This window comes from Pristiophorus japonicus, chromosome X, assembly GCF_044704955.1.
Source record: "Pristiophorus japonicus isolate sPriJap1 chromosome X, sPriJap1.hap1, whole genome shotgun sequence".
In the NCBI taxonomy this organism is placed as follows: Eukaryota; Metazoa; Chordata; class Chondrichthyes; family Pristiophoridae; genus Pristiophorus; species Pristiophorus japonicus.
The window spans coordinates 4,911,550-4,936,257 of record NC_092010.1 but is presented as its reverse complement, the minus strand read 5'-3'; the positions used below and the strand labels follow the sequence as shown (position 1 = coordinate 4,936,257).

The 24,708-nt window shown below is 46.5% G+C and overlaps 1 long non-coding RNA gene across 3 annotated transcripts in view; it reads left to right on the top strand.

The window, feature by feature from the left end:
- LOC139240829 (uncharacterized) overlaps window positions 1-24,708 on the top strand; it is a 163,507-nt gene that overhangs the window by 110,764 nt on the left and 28,035 nt on the right. For 2 of the 3 annotated variants that reach the window (XR_011588742.1, XR_011588743.1), the window contains exon 4: window positions 2,803-3,128. This is a non-coding gene — a long non-coding RNA (uncharacterized lncRNA). Of the gene's footprint in view, window positions 1-2,802; window positions 4,724-24,708 lie in introns of those variants that run through there. The other variant, XR_011588741.1, reaches the window with a different exon arrangement.

Here is a 24,708-nt window from a genome sequence, read left to right as displayed (position 1 = left end):
GGATGTAATAAGCAGGGTGGATAAGGGGGAACCAGTGGATGTGGTGTATTTGGGTTTCCAGAAGGCATTCGATATAATGCCACAAAAAAGGTTACTGCATAAAATAAGGGTTGGGGGTAATATATTAGCCTGGATAACGGATTGGCTAACTAACAGCAAACAGAGAGTCGGGATGAATGGGTCATTTTCCGTTTGGCAAAAGGTAACGAGTGGGATGCCACAGGGATTTATAATCTGTATTAATGATTTGGATAAAGTGACTGAGTGTAATGTAGGCAAGTTTGCTGATGATACAAAAATGGGCGGGAAAGCAAATTGTGAGGAGGACCCAAAAAATCTGCAAAGGGATATAGTGAGTGGGATATAGACCGGCTCAGTGAGTGGGATATAGACCGGCTCAGTGAGTGGGATATAGACCGGCTCAGTGAGTGGGCAAACATTTGGGAGGTGGAGTATAATGTGGGAAAGTGTGAGGTTACCCACTTTGGCAGGAAAAATAAAATATAAAATTATTCTTTAAATGGAGATTACAAAATGCTGCAGTACAGAGGGACCTGGGGGTCCCTGTGCATGAAACACAAAGAGTTAGCATGTAGGTACAGCAAGTGATCAGGAAGCCCAATGGAATATTGACCTTTATTGCAAGGGGATAGAGTATAAAAGGGAAGTCCTGCTACAACTGTACAGGGTATTGGTGAGGCCACACCTATGAGTCCTGTGTACAGTTTTGGTCTCCTTATTTAAGGAGTGATATACTTGCAATGGAGGCAGTTCAGAGAAGCTTCACTTGGTCGATTCCTGAGATGAAAGGGTTGACTTATGAAGAAAGGTTGGGCCTCTACCCTTTGGAATTTAGAAGAATGAGAGGTGATCTTATTGAAACATATAAGATACTGAGGGGGCTCAACAGGATAGATGCAGAGAGGATGTTTTCACTCGTAGGAGAATCTAGAACTAGGGGGCATAGTTTAAGAATAAGGGGTCACCCATTTAGAACTGAGATGAGGAGGAATATCTTCTCTCAGAGGGTTGTAAATCTGTGGAATTCTCTGCCCCAGAGACCTGTGGCGGCTGGGTCATTGAACATACTTCAGGTGGAGATGGACAGATTTTTGAAAGATAAGGGAGTAAAGGGTTATGGGGAGCAGGCGGGGAAGTGGAGCTGAGCCCAAGATCAGAGCAGCCATGATCTTACTAAATGGCGGAGCAGGCTCGAGGGGCTGAATGGCCTACTCCTGCTCCTATTTCTTATGTTCTTATCCCTCCTCTCCATTTACATCAAATTTAATAATCGATAGACCCCCTCACTATAACCTGATTTCATAAATAGTGTGAGGGAACTTTAAACACAAACCATGTTGTATCTGCCCTGCGAGTGTTTGATGGGACAGTGTAGAGGGAACTTTAATCTGTATCTAACCCGTGCTATACCTGCCCTGGGAGTGTTTGATTGGACAGTGTAGAGGGAGCTTTACTCTGTATCTAACCCCTTGTACCTGCCCTGGGAGTGTTTGATGGGACAGTATAGAGGTAGCTTTACTCTGTATCTAACCCATGCTCTACCTGCCCTGGGAGTGTTTGATGGGACCGTGTAGAGGGAGCTTTACTCTGTATCTAACCCCGTGCTGTACCTGCCCTGGGAGTGTTTGATGGGACAGTGTCGAGGGAGCTTTACTCTGTATCTAACCCCGTGCTATACCTGCCCTGGGAGTGTTTGATGGGACAGTGTAGAGGAAGCTTTACTCTGTATCTAACCCCGTGCTGTACCTGTCCTTGGAGTGTTTGATGGGACAGTGTCGAGGGAGCTTTACTCTGTATCTAACCCCGTGCTATACCTGCCCTGGGAGTGTTTGATGGGACAGTGTAAAGGGAACTTTACTCTATATCTAACCCCGTGCTGTACCTGTCCTGGGAGTGTTTGATGGGACAGTGTAGAGGGAGCTTTACTCTGTATCTAACCCCGTGCTATACCTGCCCTGGGAGTGTTTGATGGGACAGTGTAGAGGGAACTTTTCTCTGTATCGAGACTGTGCAATCCTGTCGTGGCAGGGATTGGTGGAACAGTGCAAAGTGAATGTTCCTCTGTATCTAACCCGTGCTGTAGGGTACCATGGAGTGTTTGATGGGGCAGTTCAGAGGGATCAGACAGGGGTCCTATTCCTGATCACTGTCCACTGGATCCCTGTGTTGGAGAGAGTGGAAATTATCCAGGGTTCCTGTTCCTGATTACCACCCAGTGACCCCTGGGTTACAGTAGGCTAAATCAGACAGAGTTCCTGCTGGTGATCCTTGTCCAGTATATCCTTTCCTGCCGTTGTATTACACAACCGTCTCATCGCTTTAACACCGCCTCAGACTGACAAAGCACAATTTTGTGCCCTCGACCGCTATCTATAACTGGCTAGAGGGTAAAATATATCAGAGTTAAATAAACTGCTCAATGACAATTAGATCACAATTTGCTTGTTTAATAATGTTCGAATAACACTGTACATCAACATAGATTTTACTAGGACAATGTAGACGCAGATCAATTAGTTTGTATGGAAATATTTTAAATACAATACAGAATAATATAAATTAAAGTACATTTCAACCCGTCGAGTCTGTCAAATATATTATACGTTTCAACACATCCAACTTTTCAATTTTCAGCTTCAGTTTCTGCTTAAACTTTTGTCGACACTTTCTTAAACTTTGAAAACTACAATAACACCATTTTACTGAACATCTGTTCACGAAATCTCATGGAACATAATTTTTCAGTCGCTATATTTATTAACACAGTATATTTTGTGATAGGCACCTTTACCAACGCAGATGTAACCAGACTGCATAAAGACAGCATCAATCCCAGCGATCTCTCTCCATCAGATTAAAGGGGCTGTGACAGCTCGGTGGGACAAAGACTCTCGGAGATTAAACACATTCTGAAGATGCTGCAGTTTATATCAGAGGGAACATTTTGAAAACGCAATTGGAAGATACAATTTCAGAGCAAGAGGGTCAGACATTAGACTACAACAACACAGCCCCAAATCTCCAACCCTCACGGGCAGTGAGACATCATGGAATTTATCCTTCTATTCCATCTTAATCCACACAAATATTATCATAAAGAGTGAAAGGTAAGAAGTATAAATATGAGTAATGTTTGAGGTGACAAGTGATTATTGAAGGCCATTCAAATAGAAAGAAAAATTCAAAATCAGTAAAATTATAAATTGGTTACCGTTCTCTACATTTATACCGCCTCTCTCCTGTGTGGATCCGCTGGTGTCTATGGAGGTTACTTGACACTGTGAAACTCTCTCCACATTCCATACATTTATACGGCCTCTCTCCTGTGTGGATCCGCTGGTGTCTATGGAGGCTCCCTGCCTGTGTGAAACTCTTTCCACATTCAGTGCACTTATACGGCCTCTCTCCTGTGTGGATCCACTGGTGTAGGTGAAGATCTCCTGATTTTTTAGTTTCTCTGTTTTGGACAGATTGTGTAAACGATCGCTGCCCACTTTCCCATTGCAAAAGATATTTTGTGCTCGGTGGAGAAGATTGCCCTGCTGAAATCTGCCCACCCGATTCAGGATGTCTTCTGATGTGCTTCTGGAGAAAATGTGCAGAAGTAAATGCAATATTGCAATGAGGGCAAGGATGGCACTCATCTCGGTGCACTTGTTGCCCTGCTGGAGAAGGAAGAAGGAGAAATTGTCAGTGTATTGAAACATCTCAAAGTTTATTTTGGAAGTACAAATGATTATTTCAGTATTAAAGCAGGGCTCTTAAGATGTTAATTTTGTGAATTTCGAGCCTCCTCCTGTGGAAGTGGTGAGGGATCATCAATAGGGCATGTCCATTTAAAGATTACTGTCTAATGTTTCACGGTTCATGTATTCAGTCTGTGAAATCCTCCAAGGAACAAGGTGTACATCAATAACCTTTTAACTATTGTTATAAACCAGCGTGAAAATCAGCTTTGTTAAAACAGGGGAAAGAAAATTAAACAGCAAGTGTTGAATAAAAGAGCAGGGGAGCTGGCTGGGAGCTGGCTGGGAGTTGCCAGTGACCCCAACAGTGCAATGATGCTCATTGTATCTTTATAAATGCTCAATTATTCAGCTTGAGCGAATCGAAGTAAGTTTTCTAATAACATCAATATTCAAAAAATATTTATATTTATAAGACCTATAAAATGGATAAAAAGTAGTCGATTTTCCCTGGCATTGGGCAGTCTCAGGTCAAGCAAGGTTGGAGAATGGGGGAATGACGGGACCAAGGTGTGTAAGGGAGAATGAGCGAGGGGACAGATACAGAAAATGCTGGAAACACTCAGCAGGCCAGGCAGCATCTGTGCTGAGAGAAACAGTTAACGTTTCAGGTCTGAGACCCTTTGTCAGAACTGGCAATGTCAGAGATGTAACAGGTTTGAAGCAGGTGCAGAGGCAGGGAAAGGGGGGAGGGGAGGAATGAACAAAAGGGACGGTCTGTGATCGGGTGGAAGGCAGGAATGATTAAATGTTGCCAATGGGGATGGCAGAATCACAAACAGCTGGTGCCTGAAACAATAGGGACAGAAGTTTCAGACCATAACTTCCAGCACTTTCTGTTTCTGTTTCGGATTCCAGCATCTGTAATATTTTGTGATTGTGATGAGAGAGGGGGAAATGGGAGAGTGTAACACTGCGTCGACAGGGGGAAATGGGAGAGTGTAACACTGCGTCGACAGGGGGAAATGGGAGAGTGTAACACTGCGTCGACAGGGGGTGGGAGAGTGTAACACTGCGTCGACAGGGGGTGGGGGTGTCACATTCCCTCGGCAGGCAGATTGGTAGAAAATATCACTTTGGAGGCAATGTGTGAAAACCTCACTAGATGAGAGAGGGGCGGGTGTTGGGGCAGTATTTCCGTGTCCGAAAATATGATAACCCCTGTCAGCCTTCGTTCAGTAGTGAGTATTCTCACCTCCGAGTCAGAGGTTGGGGGTTCATGTCCCACACCAGATACTTGAGCACATAATCCAGGCTGACACTGCACTGAGGGAGTGCTACACTGTCAGAGGTGTCATCTTCCAAACCGTGCTAAACTTTGTCCTTGTGTCCTGACCAATATTTATCCCTCAATCAACATAACGAAAACAGATTATCTGATCATTATCACACTGCTCTTTGTGGGAGCTTGCTGTGCACAAATGGCTGCTGCGTTTCCCACATTACAACAATGCCGACACTTCCAAAGTACTTTATTGGCTGTAAAGCGCTTTGAGACGTCTGGTGGTCATTAAATGCGCTATATAAATGTAAGTCTTTCTTGTCTGCCTGTTAAGATGGACGAGAACAATCCCATCACCAAACTATTTATCTCGTATCTGTTTGTGGGATATGTAAGGGGTGGTCCCGGGGTTCAGGTTCACCTCTGACCTTGAGCGGTTCGAATCGCTCCCACTCCCTTGGGTTCTCGACTCTGGCTTTATTTGGGGGATGTAATAAAGTGCAAAGCACAACTGGTTTGGTGTAAAAGAACTTTGATTTTATTGCAGACAAGAAAATACAATGTCAAGCTTATAATCACACGAATAAAGAACAATACACATTCAAAGGGGTTACAGTAAAAATTACACCTCCCACCTCCCAATTCCTAATCCTCGCTAGGTTAGACTCCAGGGCAGGCAGGGACTATGCTTACCAATCCTTTCTGGTCAGTTAGTGGTACTTCGCAATTTCGAGGTTCGTTGGATTCTGTAGGTTCTGCTTGCCGTACCCTGAATGTCGGAGAAGACTTCTTACTGAGCGATCTTTAGTTGGGTTGAGTCCGCTGATGAGGTAGGGCGCGTTTTGGATCTATGGGGTAAGTACCCGGTTTTCTTCATTAGAAATAGGTTCAAAGTCTCTTTAGGTAATGTTTTCACCTGTTGGTAATCAGGACTTAGATTGTAGAGTGGAACCTTTCGATACTTCGGTTTCTTTCTGTTGGAGTTTTGTTTTGAGTTTGGTCGATCGCGGTGGTTTTGGTAGTACCACGTTGGCTGTGGTCGGTTGCTGCCGCGATGGTGATGTTCTTCCTTCCTTTTCGACTTCAGGGCTTTGAGGCTGGAGAAGTTAGTTTTCAACTGTCGCGTTGGTTTCTCTCCCTTCTTGATGGCATATTCGCAATATAGCACCTGGTGTAGTATGGCATACCCTTGGTTGAAACAGGGGGACAGTTATATGGTTTGAGCTGTTCTAATCTTCACGCCGAATCAGTCCAGGATTCTTTGTTTAAATTTGGCGGGCTTGACATTTCTTTGTAATATTTTGGCAGGCTCGTTAAAAGTTAATATGTCTCGGGTGGGCTGATCATCTCAAACTGTTTCCTGATGGAAATATTAGCTTGGTAATCGCAATGTCCTTTTGTGCTTAGTTTTTACATACCGGCTAGATTGGGCCTTTTTGTTATGTATATGCTGAAACGGTTTTCCAGATTCAGGTTGATGGTTAACTATCTCTGGGTTATTTGTTGTAATGTTAATGTCACTTGTGGAGAAGGATTCTCGAATACCCAATTCTCCAGACAAGATACTTTAGTCCTAACACCCAGACAGTTCCAATAATCCATTTGGCTCCTGTTAGTTCCTTAGGCCCGCCCACAGAATTGAATTTGTCTTGTAAAAATCCAAAATTCGATTAAAGTTCGTAGTTTCTTCCATAAGCACTTTAGGACTTTCCGGTAGGTAGTCCCAAATTAAATTTCCTTTCGAATGAGCCCAAACACTGTGGGGGGGGGGGCGGTGGGGGCAGGGGGGGGAGGGGCGGCGGGGGGGGTTCTCGTGAATTATGCACCCTTCAGATCTTTCTGTGCGCAAATTGTGCTACGCTCTTTGAATGTCAAACAAGGTAAGCAAAATCCTGATCCCGAGAGTCAACCTTCCCTGCATTTATACTAGCAAACATTAAGGTGCATCCCCCTTTAAAATGCAATGCAATACACAGGCGAATACAATCACTACAATTCGGTTACAGCACAGAGATGGTACGATGCCCCTCTTTTACTCGGTTTTCACAGTAAAGTAATGGTATCTTAGTCAAACACAACTTTAAGTTTCGCAAAACAAAGGGTACATAGTCAAACACATTTTAATAATACTCTTACAACACTCGATATTTTGTGGTTTACAGCAGGTAACGGTATACAGTCAAACACAATTAAACATGGTAGTATGGTAACACCCATCCCTGCGCGATTCCCAAGTTCGGCCAAGGAGCGTACAGCACCCTTTGGTGCCTGACCTGACGGCCTCTGCGTTTCACTCGGCAAGTGAGACACCATAAGTAAAGAATAATCGCGAACTGACACATAACTAAAGTGTGGGAAGCGATTCGGATCCAGACTGGGACTTCTATATTTCTGAAAAGGTCCCACCAAGGCGGAATTGTGATCGAGAATCTTTTTCCCTATCTCAATTGTTTTCTGTTCTAGAGTGTAGAAGTGTTTTTGTGAGATAATTACAGCTTTTAGCAGAGCGGTGAGATGTTCGGGGAGAGGGGGAATTGCATAGCCAAAATGTACAACATAATCCTGCAGGTTTGTAATGTTTTCCTTCACAGTGAGGTGGACAGTGGAGGGTTCAGGAATGGGAACAATCTGTTCCTGGGCCACTTGAACTGATGCCTCAGGTTTGAAGCAAAAACTGCTGTCACTTACCGGACACCAGAAGTGTCCATGTTGGTAGTGGGGCGCACTGGTGGTGACACAATATGTCCCAGCCCCTATGTATGCTACCTGTGGAGGGACATAGTCTTGTGCCAGTACCTCCATGGTGCAGTTAATAGGCTGTGTGCCAGCAGCTTTAAACCCACCTTGTGATTTAGAATGGGCCTTCAAGTGCTGGGGACACAGTATTATGTGTGCATCCTGGTTCCGGCACCCGAAGAGGTCAGTACCCGTTACAACGTGCTCCCTCTTTATGACATTGGGAGGGACCACAACGAAACGAATGTGTGCACCTCTCTGAATAACTCCAATGTTCTCCACCCGGTATACCGGTGTGGGTCGGGATGTCCCATCCTTGACCGGCATCCTTAGTACGATTCCCATAATGGTGTGTTTAGATTTCCCACAGTCTACTGGGACAGGGTAGGCTTCAGAGGCTCGGTGTAGCTGGCACGGGCTTAGTGAATTGCTGTACGGGTGGAGGGCTGCGAGGTGCTTGGTGCTGATCCAGGAGGGGACTAAACCTTATTTTAAATCCTGCAGGTTGTTGTAGCCCTCGCCCAACAACCATGTCCCATACAGCACGCACACCTCGTTCTGTGCAGCCTGGTCCGAAACATTCCTATCCTCCTGTATGAATGCATTCACTGTCTGTGCATGTTTTTCCAGCTCAGCCACTATTTCCTTTAAATGGACAGTCATAGTCTGATCCTCGTGTAGTTCTGAACCTACTACTGTGTTCTCTTGTTTAAGGATTTTCCTCAATTGGGTCTTTAAACCGTTTATCTGTGTTTGTAGTGCTTTGTCATCTAGGCTATTTATTACAGAGGATGCTGTATTGTAGACAGTGAAAACATCATTTATGATTCCCCTTCTAGGTCTCCCTGAGCCCATGGTGTCCCTCGAGTTTAGGGTGTATAGGTCTGCTTTGTCTACATTTCCAAAGTCTAACTCATAAAATTTCCTGAACATTTCTCTAAGTAGGGCCTGGTATAGCACCTCTGTTTCCTTTGGGCACCATGCAGGCAGGTGTACCTCGGTAAGGTTTAATATTACTGAAGCTACTGCATAATGTACCCCCTGGTATAACACCTTTTCGGTTAGTACCAATACTAATCCATTCCCTGGTCCCTTGGTGGTGGTAGGGCACCTTTCTATTACTGTGTGTATTGGCGGAGTTGTGGGCAGGGGTTTCTGAATGTGTGCTCTTAGTTCGGTGGCGTTAATTGGGAGTGGGGAGTGTGGGACCACGCACCCGTGTCGGCTAGAGTCCCACCCCATCCCTTCCCCTTCATCTTGCCATTGCCTGGCGAAGGCGATCGATATGCCTGCGGGACAAATACTCTCTGATCCCCGCATGCAAACGTAAATTCCTTGTTCGGATTCCCACCACTTGTCCCAACACACTTCTACTCCTCCCTGTGTCCCCGTGATGGTGTGGTACGTATCATTACCGAGTCTTTCCCAATCCGATTCCTGGTCCCATGCATCCTTGCTGAGCTTTCTCAGCCAGCACCATCTTCCCAGGGGAATGTTCCCTTTGCAAGTCAAACATACACGTTTTCCCTCTGTAACACTGACTCGGGCAGCGATGACCCGTATCCGAGGGCATGGAACTGAGGCCTCCCCGTAGGTAAAACCTTCCTGGCTGGAGTAGCGGGTAGAATTAGATCCCAGCCACCCTGACCATCTTCCCTCGGTGTAAAGGGTGAGTTCTTCCACGCCTGGGGTGCCATCCCCGGCGATTACGTTCTTTCTCCTGAACACCCGTAAATGAGGGATTCTTCCACGTCTCCACAGTCGCCGCTGCTCATCCTTATCAGGGCGAGCAGGAACAGGATCCTTTTCATGTTGATCTCTTTCCTGTCGGGGCACAGAAAACAGATTGTCTGGCCCTGAGAAAGCTCTCTGGCTTGACAAAGGTGACCGAGTTCCAATTTGGGCTCTCGTTCCTTTCAGACATAGTGTAGTCTTTAATCGACTGGCTGTCTTATTCAGTTCCTTATGGACTGATGTCTGCTTTTATTTTTTATCTCACAGCCGTTTTACTTGTTATCTCACCGGTGCTTCCATTAATAGTTCTACCGGTGAATTCTTCTTACTCCCGGGTGTTACCCGGCCTGTGCTTCTTTTAATAGCTGCACAGATAGATTCTCTTCCTTACCCCAGTACTAATACATATATCACTATCATTATATAGATAATCTTACACTACTCTGAATTACTCAGTAAACATTCTTAAATTCATATAGTACTATCTATGTACATCTGCCACCCTTCTCCGGGTGGCCAGGTTAATTCCTGCCTTCTTTCTTTCTTCTTTGGGTTTCCAGTGGGAGCGGTAGTAAATCGGACTGCACCGCTGGACCCAGAGTGTCCTGACCGGAGGTGGGTTTGAGTCCCACACTATCGGGGGAATGTCCCCTCCGATGCTGCAGCACACCGCTCCTTTGGGGGTGGCTGCCTGGTTCGGTTTGTCCCCTGGGGGTTCTGCCACGTCGAGGGCTGTGGGCTGGGGACTCCCACTTGGTGGCTGGTCCATCGCTATCTCTTCTTGGGGTCCCTCGCCGCCCGAGGCGACCGGCTGGGTGTCCCTGCTCGCAGGCTGGTCTCTGACCTTAGGTACCCTTTCGCGGCTGGTCCCTTTCCCGGGGCTGAACCATTCACATTGGAGCACTGGTGACCACGGTGTCTTTGGCCGTGGTGTGCGGGGAGTCCTTCTTAAGGCTCTGACTACTGGGGGCATGTCCGAGTCCCAAATGATTGGGGGGGACAGCTCCTCCAGTAACGCAGTCCACCGCCCCTCTAGGTACAGTCTGTGGGTCTGCCACGTCCCCTGTGGGAATTCCACAGTCGGGGGCTGCTGACTGGGGGGTCCCTGTCTTTCGTGTGGTTTACAGTTTTTGGCTGTCCCTTACATTTAGCTGCTGCCCCTGGTTGTAAAGTTTGCACTGGTTTATGTGGAACCACTTTGAATGGCGGAGCATATTTATGGCACAGACCATGGGGTTTGCCTTGTCGACAATGTGATATGGTCCCATGTACAGTGCCCCAAAGACTCCTACGCTAGCGTAGTTTCTCACCATGACCTGGTCGCCTATCTCCCACTCGTGGTGTTTGCAGGGTTCTAGCAGCAGTCGGTTGCTCCGATGCTGTTGTCCCATGTTGTTAGCAGCCTGCCAGTGAATCTGTCTCAGGTGTTCAAACAGACTCCTGACAAAGCTGTCCCGGTTCGCTTCCCTAAGCTGACCTTCCGTGAGTACCGGGGCTAACACATGGGTGGGGGATCGCATGACTCTGCCGGTCATGAGCTTGTATGGGAAGTACCCCGTGCTCTTTGACTGGCTGGCCCGGATCCCCATAAGGACCAGTGGTCGGACCTCTACCCACTCCTTGGGTGAGTCCCCTGTCTCTTTGCGCAGCCTTTCTTTGATAGTGCGGTTTAAACGCTCCACAAGCCCGGATAACTGCGGGTTGTGGGCAACATTCCATTTTCCTTTGATGTCGATTACCTTAAGGGTCTCCTGCATCACCTGCCAGTGAAATGACTCCCTTGGTCGGACTCCACGTATTGTGGTAGTCCTCATCGAGAGAACACTTCTCTGACCAGGATCCTAGCTGTTCCCAGGGCAGTGGCTATTCGGCATGGGAAGGCTTCCACCCATTTGGTGAATACATCCACTAATACTAGGCAGTACTTGTAGCCTCCCTGGGCGGTGGGTAGCGGCCCGATGTAATCGATCTGGATCGACTGCCAGGGTCCCTCTACCCTCCTGATATGTCCCATCGCCACCTTTTTTTTTCTGGGGGTCGGGGTTGATGGCCGCGCACACCAGACAGCTGGTGCAAAACTCACAGACGTCTTCCCTGAGTCCTGGCCACCACCCTGCCTGATCCACTCATTGCCAAGTGGTCTCAGGTCCGGGGTGTCCTGCTCCTGGACCCTCGTGGGCCAGCTGGAGGAATTCTCTCCGGTGTTGTTGCAGTACTACTCATTGCTCTCCCCTGAACTGCATGCCTTCTTTAATGGCAATTGCTGCTGTGCCATATGGGCCATCTATCCTTTCCCCTTTAGCTAGCATGTTCAGGACAGTTTTGAGGATGGGCTCTTGGGTCTAAACCGTTTTTAGGTCCAGGGGCAAAGCTGCCCCTACCCTACCTGTCGTCCCAATCCTGCCCCTAACCGCTGCAATGGGTCCTGGGTTGTACGGGTCCCAGAGCTTGCTCGTGCGGGCACCTTGCTTGGCCAACATGTCAGCCTGCTGGCTTCCCTCACTGCGGGGTTCAGTGGTGGAATGTGCCTTCACTTTGTGTATAGATGTTCCCTTCCTTCCCTACGGCTTTAATGATCTTTTCCAGTAGGGGCTTAATTGCGATGTGTATCTGTGACGGGACCAGATAGCCAGGTACTCCGTACACAAATTGCACGTGAGCATACTGTCCGAGCAAATCATGTATGGGGTAGGGAATTCTTTGGGATGTGTGACTACGTACACCATCACAGACAGTTCAGCATGCTGTTCGTTCATAGTACTGGGGAGTTTAATCGCCATGGCGATGCATCCCTCGGGGTCATAAAGTCCGCAGCCTGTGAGTCGTTCACCCGCAGATACTGTGCTTGAACCGTCCACATCGATCTCTCGGCCTGTGGGGTGTAAACCAGGCTGAAAGCCTATGTTAATTTCCAACACCCCTTCTATGGAACACCGGTGGGCTGTCCCTGGATAGATCATGTTGGCTGCGAGTCTTGGCTCGCAGAGACCCCTTACCCTTGGGTCCATTTGAGAGAGGAGCAGGGTCCATTGAGCAATGCGAGCACTGCTCACGGTCCCGTCATTGATTCTCCCATCTTGGAGCATTTGGGTGGGCGTATGGTGGGCAAGGAGTGTGATAGGGGACCCCCCCTGTGAAGATCAGTGATCTTTACACAGCCCAGTGAGTGGTTAGGAGGTGCCGCTCACAGTTGGAGTATCCCTTCTCCATGTCTGTGAGTATCCTGGAGGAGTAGACCACTGGTCTCAGCCGGCCGTGCCGCTCTTGAAGCAGTACTGCGCTCAGGCTGTCCCCACTGGCTGCTATCTCCAGGAAAAACTCTTTACCCCCATCAATGGCCCCTAGAGCTGGCACGGTCTGCAGGTCATTCTTGAGTTGGATAAATGCTGCCGCGCAACCTTTGTCCCATTCCCACTCCACTCCCTTGTGTAGGAGTCGGAGCAGAGGGGCTGCGGTGGCTGCATAATCCTCAATGAAATCTCTGCAGTACCCGGTTAGTCCCAGAAAAGATCTTACTCCTGTTACTGTGTTGGGGGCTGGTAACTTCTGCACTGCTTCCTTTCCAGCTTTGTCAATGGCTCTTTCCCCAGCGCGCACAGCCAGTCCCAGGAATTTTACTTCCTTCAGGCCGATCTGTGCTTTCTTGGGTTTACTTTAAACCCTTCTTCTTTCAGCAGCTCCAGCAGTTCAGCCAGCAGTGGGCCATGCTCCTCCCACTCATCGGTGAACAGGAGCAGGTCATCCACATACTGTGCTAGCTGCTGGGGTCTGCTGAAACTCTTTCAACAGTTGGCCAGACACTGATGGAAAATATTGGGGCTGTTGTGGAAGCCCTGAGGGAGACAGTTCCAAGTGTATTGCTGTCCTTTAAAGGTAAAAGCAAACTTGTACTGATCTTCCCTTCTTAAAGGCATGGACCAGAACCCGTTGGAAATATCCAGCACCGTGAAGGTGGTCGCGGAGGCTGGGATACTTCCAATGAGGTCGGCGACAGCAGCAACGGTGGGTGCACCGGCGGGGATGTTACGGTTGAGTACTCAATAGTCCACCGTGGCTCTCCAGGAGTTGTCAGGTTTCTTAACCGGCCACAATGGAGAGTTCACATGGGTAGCTATTGGTCTCAATACCCCCTGTTTAACCAGAGAACCCAAGGCTGTTTCCATGTCTACCTCCGCCTCCCTGGGGAAGTTGTACTGTTTCTGTGGTCGGGTCATGGGATCCCCATCGATGCTAACCTCGACCCCATTTATTCTCCCACAGTGTGTTTGTGCTTGGCAAAAGCTGCAAGTTTTCCCTCACATATTCTTGGTGCTCTATTGGAGTGTTACTGACCAGTGATTCAAGGTCGTAACCCTCCTTTGGTTTCATGGTGCACACCGTCCCGTTACCCTGTTTCTGCAATAACCATCACCTCACTCTCCTGTCCCGTGCAGACTGACCCCCAAAGATAGTGGTTTCTTAAATCCACTCGGATCCCGTGGCCTAGGATGAAGTCAGCCCCCAGGATCCCTCTCCCTTCCTGTTCCCACTTCATCAGGACACAAGTCCATTTAGTGTGGAGTATACCTAAATGAATGGAGAGCGGAACGGAGAATGAGCCAGTCTGTTCAGTGCCTGTGAAACCCACCAAGCTGTAGGGGACCCCGCTAGACAGAGGTGAGGCGGTGGGGTTAGCTGCATAGACAAGGGTGCTTGAGGCACCGGTGTCCAGCAGGTAAGCCCTTTTCACCTTTTCCACCTCCATCTGAACGGTCGGTCTCCCCCACGCATCATACTCGAGGGAATACAGGTGAACAGGCTGCGCCTGTCCTAGTCACGGTTTTGGTTGGGAGGGGGCAGATGGGATCTCGGTTCCGGTGGCAGTGGCTATCTTCCCAGGGCCATCGAACATGGTTCGGAGGGCAGTTAGGAAGGTATCAAACGAGTGGGAAGGGACTGACTTCTTGGTCTGTCTTTTGGGCAGGGGCTGGAGAATTCTTTCCTGCGCTATTCTTCTCAGGATTTCTACAATCCTTTCTCCAGTGCCCACTTTTTCCGCTCCCGAAGCAGGTACTTTTTGTCTCAAAGGGGTTGCCCCCCTCATGGCGCCATTCCCTATTATCCTGGCTAGGTCGGATTTCGTGAACCCTTCCCTTTTGTTGGAACTCTTCCGTCCCTCTGCTGTTCCGGTAAGCTCGGGTCAGTTGCCTAAGCACTCCCTGTTCTGCAGCTTGGGGGGTCTCTTGGGTCAAACCAGGCCTCAGCCTTGGTTTTTATTTGGGGTAAACTGTTAGCTACTAGGCTTCGGAGCCAGTGGGCTAACTCGTCTGGGCTTAAGTTATCTCGGTCGATGTCCCCACTACAGGTGCTCTGGTACACAGGCCACAGTCGGTCTGCGAAAGCCTGTGGGGTTTCCCCTGCGAGTTGCACCGTTTTCTCCACTCTGGAGAAGGGACTCCCATCATTGCAGCCGATGGCTTCGAAAATGTCTTTCTGGATGGCGGCAAATGTTCTCTATCCCCTTTTGCTCTCAGTAGAGGGGGACTGGTACAGCTTGCTGTCCAGGGATAGGAGGAGCATCTTTGCCATCTCAGCATTATCGCACCCATTAATATGCCCTGCCTGTTCCACCTCCATAAAGTGGACCGAGGGGTCTCCCTTTGGAGTTCACTTTCCCTTTGGAGTTAGCTTTCCCAGGTGGCTTATAAGAACATAAGATCATAAGATCATAAGATCATAAGAACATAAGAACATAAGAACTAGGAACAGGAGTAGGCCATCTAGCCCCTCGAGCCTGCTCCGCCATTCAAAAAGATCATGGCTGATCTGGCCGTGGACTCAGCTCCACTTACCCGCCCGCTCCCCATAACCCTTAATTCCCTTATTGGTTAAAAATCTATCTATCTGTGATTTGAATACAATTCGATGAGCTAGCCTCAACTGCTTCCTTGGGCAGAGAATTCCACAGATTCACAAACCTCTGGGAGAAGAAATTCCTTCTCAACTCGGTTTTAAATTGGCTCCCCCGTATTTTGAGGCTGTGCCCCCTAGTTCTAGTCTCTCCAACCAGTGGAAACAACACCTCTGCCTCTATCTTGTCTATCCCTTTCATTATTTTAAATGTTTCTATAAGATCACCCCTCATCCTTCTGAACTCCAATGAGTAAAGATCCAGTCTACTCAATCTAACATCATAAGGTAACCCCCTCATCTCCAGAGTCAGCCTAGTGAATCGTCTCTGTACTCCCTCCAAAGCTAGTATATCCTTCCTTAAGTAAGGTGACCAAAACTGCACGCAGTACTCCAGGTGCGGCCTCACCAATACCCTGTACAATTGCAGCAGGACCTCCCTGCTTTTGTACTCCATCCCTCTCGCAATGAAGGCCAACATTCCATTCGCCTTCCTGATTACCTGCTGCACCTGCAAACTAACTTTTTGGATTTATGCACAAGGACCCCCCAGGTCCCTCTGCACCGCAGCATGTTGTAATTTCTCCCCATTCAAATAATATTCCCTTTTAATGTTTTTTTTTCCAAGGTGGATGACCTCACATTTTCCGACATTGTATTCCATCTGCCAAACCTTAGACCATTCGCTTAACCTATCTAAATCTCTTTGCAGCCTTTCTGTGTCCTCTACACAACCCGCTTTCCCACTAATCTTTGTGTCATCTGCAAATTTTGTTGCACTACCCTCTATCCCCTCTTCCAGGTCATCTATGTATATTGTAAACAGTTGTGGTCCCAGCACCGATCCCTGTGGCACACCGCTAACCACCGATTTCCAACCCGAAAATGACCCATTTATCCCGACTCTCTGCTTTCTGTTAGCCAGCCAATTGTCGATCCATGCCAATACATTTCCACTGACTCCGCGTACCTTTATCTTCTGCAGTAATCTTTTGTGTGGCACCTTATCGAATGCCTTTTGGAAATCTAAATACACCACATCCATCGGTACACCTCTATCCACCATGCTCGTTATATCCTCAAAGAATTCCAGTAAATTAGTTAAACATGATTTCCCCTTCATGAATCCATGTTGCTTCTGCTTGATTGCACTATTCCTATCTAGATGTCCCGCTATTTCTTCCTTAATGATAGTTTCAAGCATTTTCCCCACTACAGATGTTAAACGAACCGGCCTATAGTTACCTGCCTTTTGTCTGCCCCCTTTTTTAAACAGAGGCGTTACATTAGCTGCTTTCCAATCCGCTGGTACCTCCCCAGAGTCCAGAGAATTTTGGTAGATTAGAACGAATGCATCTGCTATAACTTCCGCCATCTCTTTTTATCAGGACCAGGGGACTTGTCTACCTTGAGTCCCATTAGCCTGTCCAGCACTACCCCCCCTAGTGATAGTGATTGTCTCAAGGTCCTCATTCGCGTGACCAGCAATTTTTGGCATGGTTTTTGTGTCTTCCACTGTGAAGACCGAAGCAAAATAATTGTTTAAGGTCTCAGCCATTTCCACATTTTCCATTATTAAATCCCCCTTCTCATCTTCTCAGGGACCAACATTTACTTTTGTCACTCTCTTCCGTTTTCTATATCGGTAAAAGCTTTTACTATCCGTTTTTATGTTTTGCGCAAGTTTACCTTCGTAACCTATCTTTCCTTTCTTTATTGCTTTCTTAGTCATTCTTTGCTGCCATTTAAAATTTTCCCAATCTTCTATTTTCCCACTAACCTTGGCCACCTTATACGCATTGGTTTTTAATTTGATACTCTCCTTTATTTCCTTGGTTATCCACGGCTGGTTATCCCTTCTCTTACCGCCCTTCTTTTTCACTGGAATATATTTTTGTTGAGCACTATGAAAGAGCTCCTTAAAAGTTATCCACTGTTCCTCAATTGTGCCACCGTTTAGTCTGTGTTTCCAGTCTACTTTAGCCAAATCTGCCCTCATCCCACTGTAGTCCCCTTTGTTTAAGCATCGTACGCTCGTTTGAGACACTACTTCCTCATCCTCAATCTATAATACAAATTCAACCCATACTGGGATCACTCATTCCAAGAGGATCTTTTACTTGGAGATCGTTTATTATTCCTGTCTCATTACACAGGACCAGATCTAAGATAGCTTGCTCCCTTGTAGGTTCCGTAACATACTGTTCTAAGAAACAATCCCGTATGAATTCTATGAATTCCTCCTCCAGGCTACCCCGTGCGATTTGATTTGACCAATCGATATGTAGGTTAAAATCCCCCATGATTACTGCCGTTCCTTTTTCACATGCCTCCATTATTCCCTTGATTATTGCCTGCCCCACCGTGAAGTTATTATTTGGGGGCCTATAAACTACACCCACCAGTGACTTTTTCCCCTTACTATCTCTAATCTCCACCCACAATGATTCAACATTTTGTTCATTAGAGCCAATATCGTCTCTCACAACTGCCCTGATATCATCCTTTATTAACAGAGCTACCCCACCTCCTTTCCTTTCTTGCCTATCTTTCTGAATCGTCAGTATGTTTAATTCCCAGTCTTGGCCACCCTGCAACCACGTTTCTGTAATGGCCACCAAATCATACCCATTTGTAATGATTTGTGCGGTCAACTCATTTACTTTATTTCGGATGCTGCGTGCGTTTAGGTAGAGTGTTTTAATACTAGTTTTTAAACCATGATTTTTAGTTTTGACCCCTCCTGCAGCCCCTTTCTATTCAGTGGCCCTTTTTGTTTTTTGCCTTCGGTTTCTCTGCCCTCCACTTTTACTCATCTCCTTTCTGTCTTTTGCTTTTGTCTCCTTTTTGTTTCCCTCTGTCTCCCTGCATTGGTTCCCATCCCCCTGCCATATTAGTTTAACTCCTCCCCAACAACACTAGCAAACACTCCCCCTAGGACATTGGTTCCGGTCCTGCCCAGGTGCAGACCGTCCGGTTTGTACTGGTCCCACCTCCCCCAGAACCGGTTCCAATGCCCCAGGAATTTGAATCCCTCCCTGCTGCACCACTGCTCAAGCCACGTATTCATCTGAGCTATCCTGCAATTCCTACTCTGACTAGCACGTGGCACTGGTAGCAATCCTGAGATTACTACTTTTGAGGTCCTACATTTTAATTTAGCTCCTAGCTCCTTAAATTCGTCTTGTAGGACCTCATCCCTTTTTTTACCTATATCGTTGGTACCAATGTGCACCACGACAACTGGCTGTTCACCCTCCCTTTTCAGAATGTCCTGTACCCGCTCCGAGACATCCTTGACCCTTGCACCAGGGAGGCAACATACCATCCTGGAGTCTCGGTTGCGGCCGCAGAAACGCCTATCTATTCCCCTTACAATCGAATCCCCTATCACTATCGCTCTCCCACTCTTTTTCCTGCCCTCCTGTGCAGCAGAGCCACCCATGGTGCCATGAACTTGGCTGCTGCTGCCCTCCCCTGATGAGTCATCCCCCTCAACAGTACTCAAAACGGTGTATCTGTTTTGCAGGGGGATGACCGCAGGGGACCCCTGCACTACCTTCCTTGCACTGCTCTTCCTGCTGGTCTTTCATTCCCTAGCTAGCTGTGGACTCTTCACCTGCGGTAAGACCAACTCGCTACACGTGCTACTCACGTCATTCTCAGCATCGTGGATGCTTCAGAGTGAATCCACCCTCAGCTCCAATTCCGCAATGCGGACCGTCAGGAGCTGGAGGCGGATTCACTTCCCGCACACGTAGTCGACAGGGACACTGGAAGTGTCCCTGAGTTCCCACATGGTACAGGAGGAGCGTATCACGTGACCGAGCTCTCCTGCCATGACTTTACCCTTCGATACACTTAAATTGGCAACAACAATGCTAAAGTTTACTCACTGTTATCGAAGAGAAAAAAGAAAAACTACTCACCAAGCACCAGCCAATCATTTACCCCCTTGGCTGTGATGTCACCTTTCTGTTTCTTTCTACTTCTTTTTTGCCTTCTCCCTGTAGCTGCACAAGACACCTTGTAGACACCTTTAGATCTTAGTCAGCAGTGCCCAAGAAATGTTGTCTTTGTGAACCAGTTAGATCCATATTATGGGGCCTCATGGGCAACATATAAAGTTTATCCATGTTCCGATGAAATTGCAGAGATAGCAAGCTGCTGATATTCAGAGTTTGGGATGCTGATGGAGGATTGATCCACCAACAGCATTAAGAAGATCCCTTTCTAAATCTCCAGGCAATCAAATTCAATCAGGACAAATAAGCAAATCGGAAATATCAATAGAACCAAGTTGCCAGGGTCAGGGGGCCACAAATTGAGCATTCATGTCGCAAAATTGAAAAGAAAAATGTGTTGCTAGAAATCTGAGATAAAGACAGAAAATGCTGGCAGTGTGTAGCAGCTCAATTCCAGTGTGAAGGAGAAAGAACGGTTAATGTGTGAGTGGGATCCTGTATCAATATATCCTTCAGGTACTGACAGGCCTGCTGTGAATATCTGGTTAATGTGTGAGTGGGACCCTGTATCAATATTTCCTTCAGTTACTGACAGGCCTGCTGTGAATATCTGGTTAATGTGTGAGTGGGACCCTGTATCAATATATCCTTCAGATACTGACAGGACTGATGTGTATATCTGGTTAATGTGTGAGTGGGACCCTGTATCACTATATCCTTCAGATACTGACAGGCCTGCTGTGAATATCTGGTTAATGTGTGAGTGGGATCCTGTGTCAATATATCCTTCAGATACTGACAGGCCGGCTGTGAATATCTCGCAGTTTATTTCCATCTCGACACTTAGTGTGATCAGAATTACAGTTCACACTGAATTACCTTTCTGGTATTCTCTTTCGTAGTCTTCTTGGTAGCTTCATTGTTAAAGTGCGGCTTAAAAATTCTCATCTCTTGAAAGAAAAGTAACACAACAGTGCTGATTGAGATAATCTCAGATTGCAGTTTATTTATGTTAACAACTGACGATTTCAAGAATATCTAGTGTATTCCAGGCCAAAGAAGAATCAACACATTATGCAGTTAAAATTAGAAAAATAAAACTGACATTATTATATATATCAGGTTAAATGTGGTCAAACAATTTACTTATCTTTCCAACTCTCCAAACCTTCAAAGTAATGGCCTCTTGACAGTAATTGTTTACTTACAGCTGGGCAGACTGGTTATAATCAGGGTGGTAAAAAAAACACATTTAATACTTTAACAAAGAAAACACATCCAATTTACGTGGTGGGTTTTTCACAAGAAGTTTCAGCGTCCAATCCTTATCCGAGTCACTAGATTCACACACACAGGGTATGCCCCCTGCTGGGTCTTGACATGAATGTGGCTTTGGTACCTTCAGTCCTGTGAAAATTAAAATATTCCATCGTCTACAGTTGATGATTGCCTGTATTTAATTGGGCTTCACTTACTGATGTAAGGCATCTGTTGAATCGAACCATTTTAGAATAAGGTCAGATATCCTCCTCGTCTTTATTGACCTGACTGCAGCTTTTGATACGGTTAACCACTCCATCCTCCTCCAACACCTCCCCACCGTCGTCCAGCTGGGTGGGACTGCACTCGCCTGGGTCCATCCTTATCGATCTAATCGTAGCCAGAGAATCACCTGCAATGGCTTCTCTTCCCACCCCCACATCGTTACCTCTGGTGTTCCCCAAGGATCTATCCTTGGCCCCTCCTATTTCTCATTTACATATTGCCCCTTGGCGACATCATCGGAAAACACAGCGTCAGTTTCCACATGTAGGCTGATGACACCCAGCTCTACCTCAATACCACTTCTCTCGACCCTTCCATGGTCCCTGAATTTCCAGACTGCTTGTCCCACATCCAGTTCTCAATGAGCAGAACATTTCTACAATTAAATATTGGGAAGACCAAAGCCGTTTTTTCAGTCCCCGCCACAAACTCCGTTCCCTCGACACCGACTCCAATCCTCTCCACAACTTCTGTCTGAGACTGAACCATCCTGTAGGCAACCTTGGTGTCATTTTTGACCCTGAAATGAGCTTTCGACCACATATCCGCAGCATAACTAAGACCGCCTATTTCACCTCTGTAACATCGCCCATTTCCGCCCTTGCCTCAGCTCATCCACTGCAGAAACCCTCATCCATGCCTTTGTTACCTCTAGACTTGACTATTACAATGTACCCCTGTCTGGCCTCCCACATTCTACCCAGTGTAGACTTGGGGTCATCCATAATTCGGCTGCTCTTGTCCTAACACGCATCAAGATCCGTTCAGCCAGCACCTACATTGACTCCGGGTTTATCAATGTCTCAATTTCAAAATTCTCATTCTTATTGTCAAATCCCTCCATGGTCTCGCCCCTCCCTATCTCTGTAATCTCCTCCAGCCCCACAAGCCCTCCCCCCACCCCGAGATATCTGCGCTCTTCTAATTCTGCCCTCTTGAGCATCCCTAATTATAATGGCTCGACCATTGGTGGCCGTGCCTTCTGTTAGCTAGGCCCTAAGCTCTGGAATTCACTGCCTAAACCGCTCTGTGTCTCTACCTTGGTTGTAATCGAGCAAAATTCCCTGGATTCTGGAGAGGTCCCAGCAGATTGGAAACCACAAATGTAATGCCCCTATTTAAGAAAGGAGGGAGACAGAAAGCAGGAAATCATGAACTAGTTCACCTAACATCTGTCATTGGGAAAATACTAGAGACCATTATTAAGGAAGTAGAAGTAGGACATTTAGAAAATCATAATGCAGTCAAGCAGAGTCAACACAGTTTTATGAAAGGGAAATCATGTTTGACAAATTTACTGGAGTTCTTTGAGGATGTTATTATCAGGGTGGATAAAGGGGAACCAGTAGATGTTGCGGACTTCAATTTCCAGAAGGCATTCGATAAGGTGCCACATAAAAGGTTACTGCACAAGATAAGAGCTCACCCGGTTGAGGCTAATAAATTAGCATGAATAGAGGATTGGCTAATGAACAGAAAACAGAGAGTTGGGATAAATGGGTCATTTTTAGGTTGGCAATCGATAACTAATGGAGTGCCACAGGGATCAGTGCTGGGTCCTCAACTATTTACAATCTATATTAATGACTTGGATAAAGGGACCAAGTGTAATGTAGCCAAATTTTCTGATTATACAAAGGTGGGTGGGAAAGCAAGTTAATAAGAACATAAGAAATAGGAACAGGAGTAGGCCATAAGGCCCCTCGAGCCTGATCCACCATTCAATAAGATCATGGCTGATCTGATCATGGACTCAGCCCAACTTCCCTGCCCGCTCCCCATAACCCCTTATCCCCTTATTTTTTAAGAAACTGTCTATTTCTGTCTTAAATTTATTCAATGTCCCAGCTTCCACAGCTCTCTGAGGCAGCGAATTCCACAGATTTACAACCCTCAGAGAGGAAATTTTGCCTCATCTCTGTTTTAAATGGGTGGCCCCTTATTCTAAGATTGTGCCTTCTAGTTCTAGTCTCCCCCATCAGTGGAAACATTCTCTCTACATCCAACTTGTCAAGCCCCCTCATAATCTTATACATTTCGATAAGATCACCTCTCATTCTTCTGAATTCCAATGAGTAGAGACCCAACCTGCTCAACCTTTCTTCATAAGTCAACCCCCTCATTCCCTGAATCAACCTAGTGAACCTTCTCTGAACTGCCTCCAAAGCAAGTATATCCTTTCTTAAATATGGTAACCAAAACTGCACGCAATATTCCAGGTGTGGCCTCACCAATACCTTATATAACTGTAGTCCTTGCTTTTATACTCCATCTCCTTTGCAATAAAGGCCAAGATACTCTTCACCTGATACCTCCCTGATCACTTGCTATACCTGCATACTATCCTTTTGTGTTTTATGCACAAGTACCCCCAGGTCCGCTGTACTGCGGCACTTTGCAATCTTTCTCCATTTAAATAATAACTTGCTCTTTGATTTTTTTTCTGCCAAAGTGCATGACCTCACACTTTCCAACATTATCCTCCATCTGCCAATTTTTTCCCATTCACTTAACTTGTCTATGTCCTTTTGCAGATTTTTTGTGTCCTCCTCACACATTGCTTTTCCTCCCATCTTTGTATCATCAGCAAACTTGGCTACGTTACACTCGGTCCCTTCTTCCAACTCGTTAATATAGATTGTAAATAGTTGGGGTCCCAGCACTGATCCCTGCGGCACCCCACGAGTTACTGGTTGCCACCCAGAGAATGAACCATTTATCCCGACTCTCTGTTGTCTGTTAGTTGGCCAATCCTCTATCCATGCTAATATATTACCCCCAACTTCGTGAACTTTTATCTTGTGCAGTAACCTTTTATGTGGCACCTTGTCAAATGCCTTCTGGAAGTCCAAATACACCACATCCACTGGTTCCCCTTTATCCATCCTGTTTGTTACATCCTCAAAGAACTCCAGCAAATTTGTCAAACATGACTTCCCCTTCATAAATCCATGCTGACTCTGCCTGACAGAAGTTGTAAGATCCAAACAATATGCAAAGGGATATAGATAGGCACAGTGAGTGGGCAAAAATTTGACAGATGGAGTATAATGTGGGAAAATGTGAGGTCATCCATTTTGCTAGAAAAAATAAAAAAGTAAATGATTATTTAAATGGGGAGAGATTGCAAAATACGGTGGTGGAGGGGTCTGGGGGGGTTCTTGTACATGAAACTCAAAATGTTATCATGCAGGTACAGCAATTAATTAGGAAAGCAAATGGAATGTTGGTCTTTATTGCAAGGGGCATGGAGTATAAGAGTAAGGAAGTCCTGCTACAATTGGACAGGGTGTTGGTGAGACCACAGCTGGAGTACTGCATACAGTATTGGTCTCCTTATTTTAGGAGGGATACACTTGAATTGAAGGCAGTTCAGAGAAGGTCACAAGGTTGATTCCAGAGATAAAGGGGTTGTCATATACTCATTGGAGTTTAGAAGACTGAAATGTGATCTTATTGAAATGTGTAAGATTCTGAGGAGATTCAGTTCTGATGAAAGGTCATCGGCCTGAACATAAGAACATAAGAAATAGGAACAGGAGTAGGTCATATGGCCTCTCGAGCCTGCTCCACCATTCAATACGATCATGGCTGATCTGATCATGGACTCAGCTCGACTTCCCTGCCCGCTCCCCATAACCCTTTATCCCCTTATCGTTTAAAAAAACTGTCTATTTCTGTCTTAAATTGATTCAATATCCCAGCTTCCACAGCTCTCTGAGGCAGCGAATTCTACAGATTTACAACCCTCTGAGAGAAGAAATTTCTCCTCATCTCTGTTTTAAATGGGCGGCCCCTTATTCTAAGATTGTGCCCCCGAGTTCTAGTCTCCCCCATCAGTGGAAACATC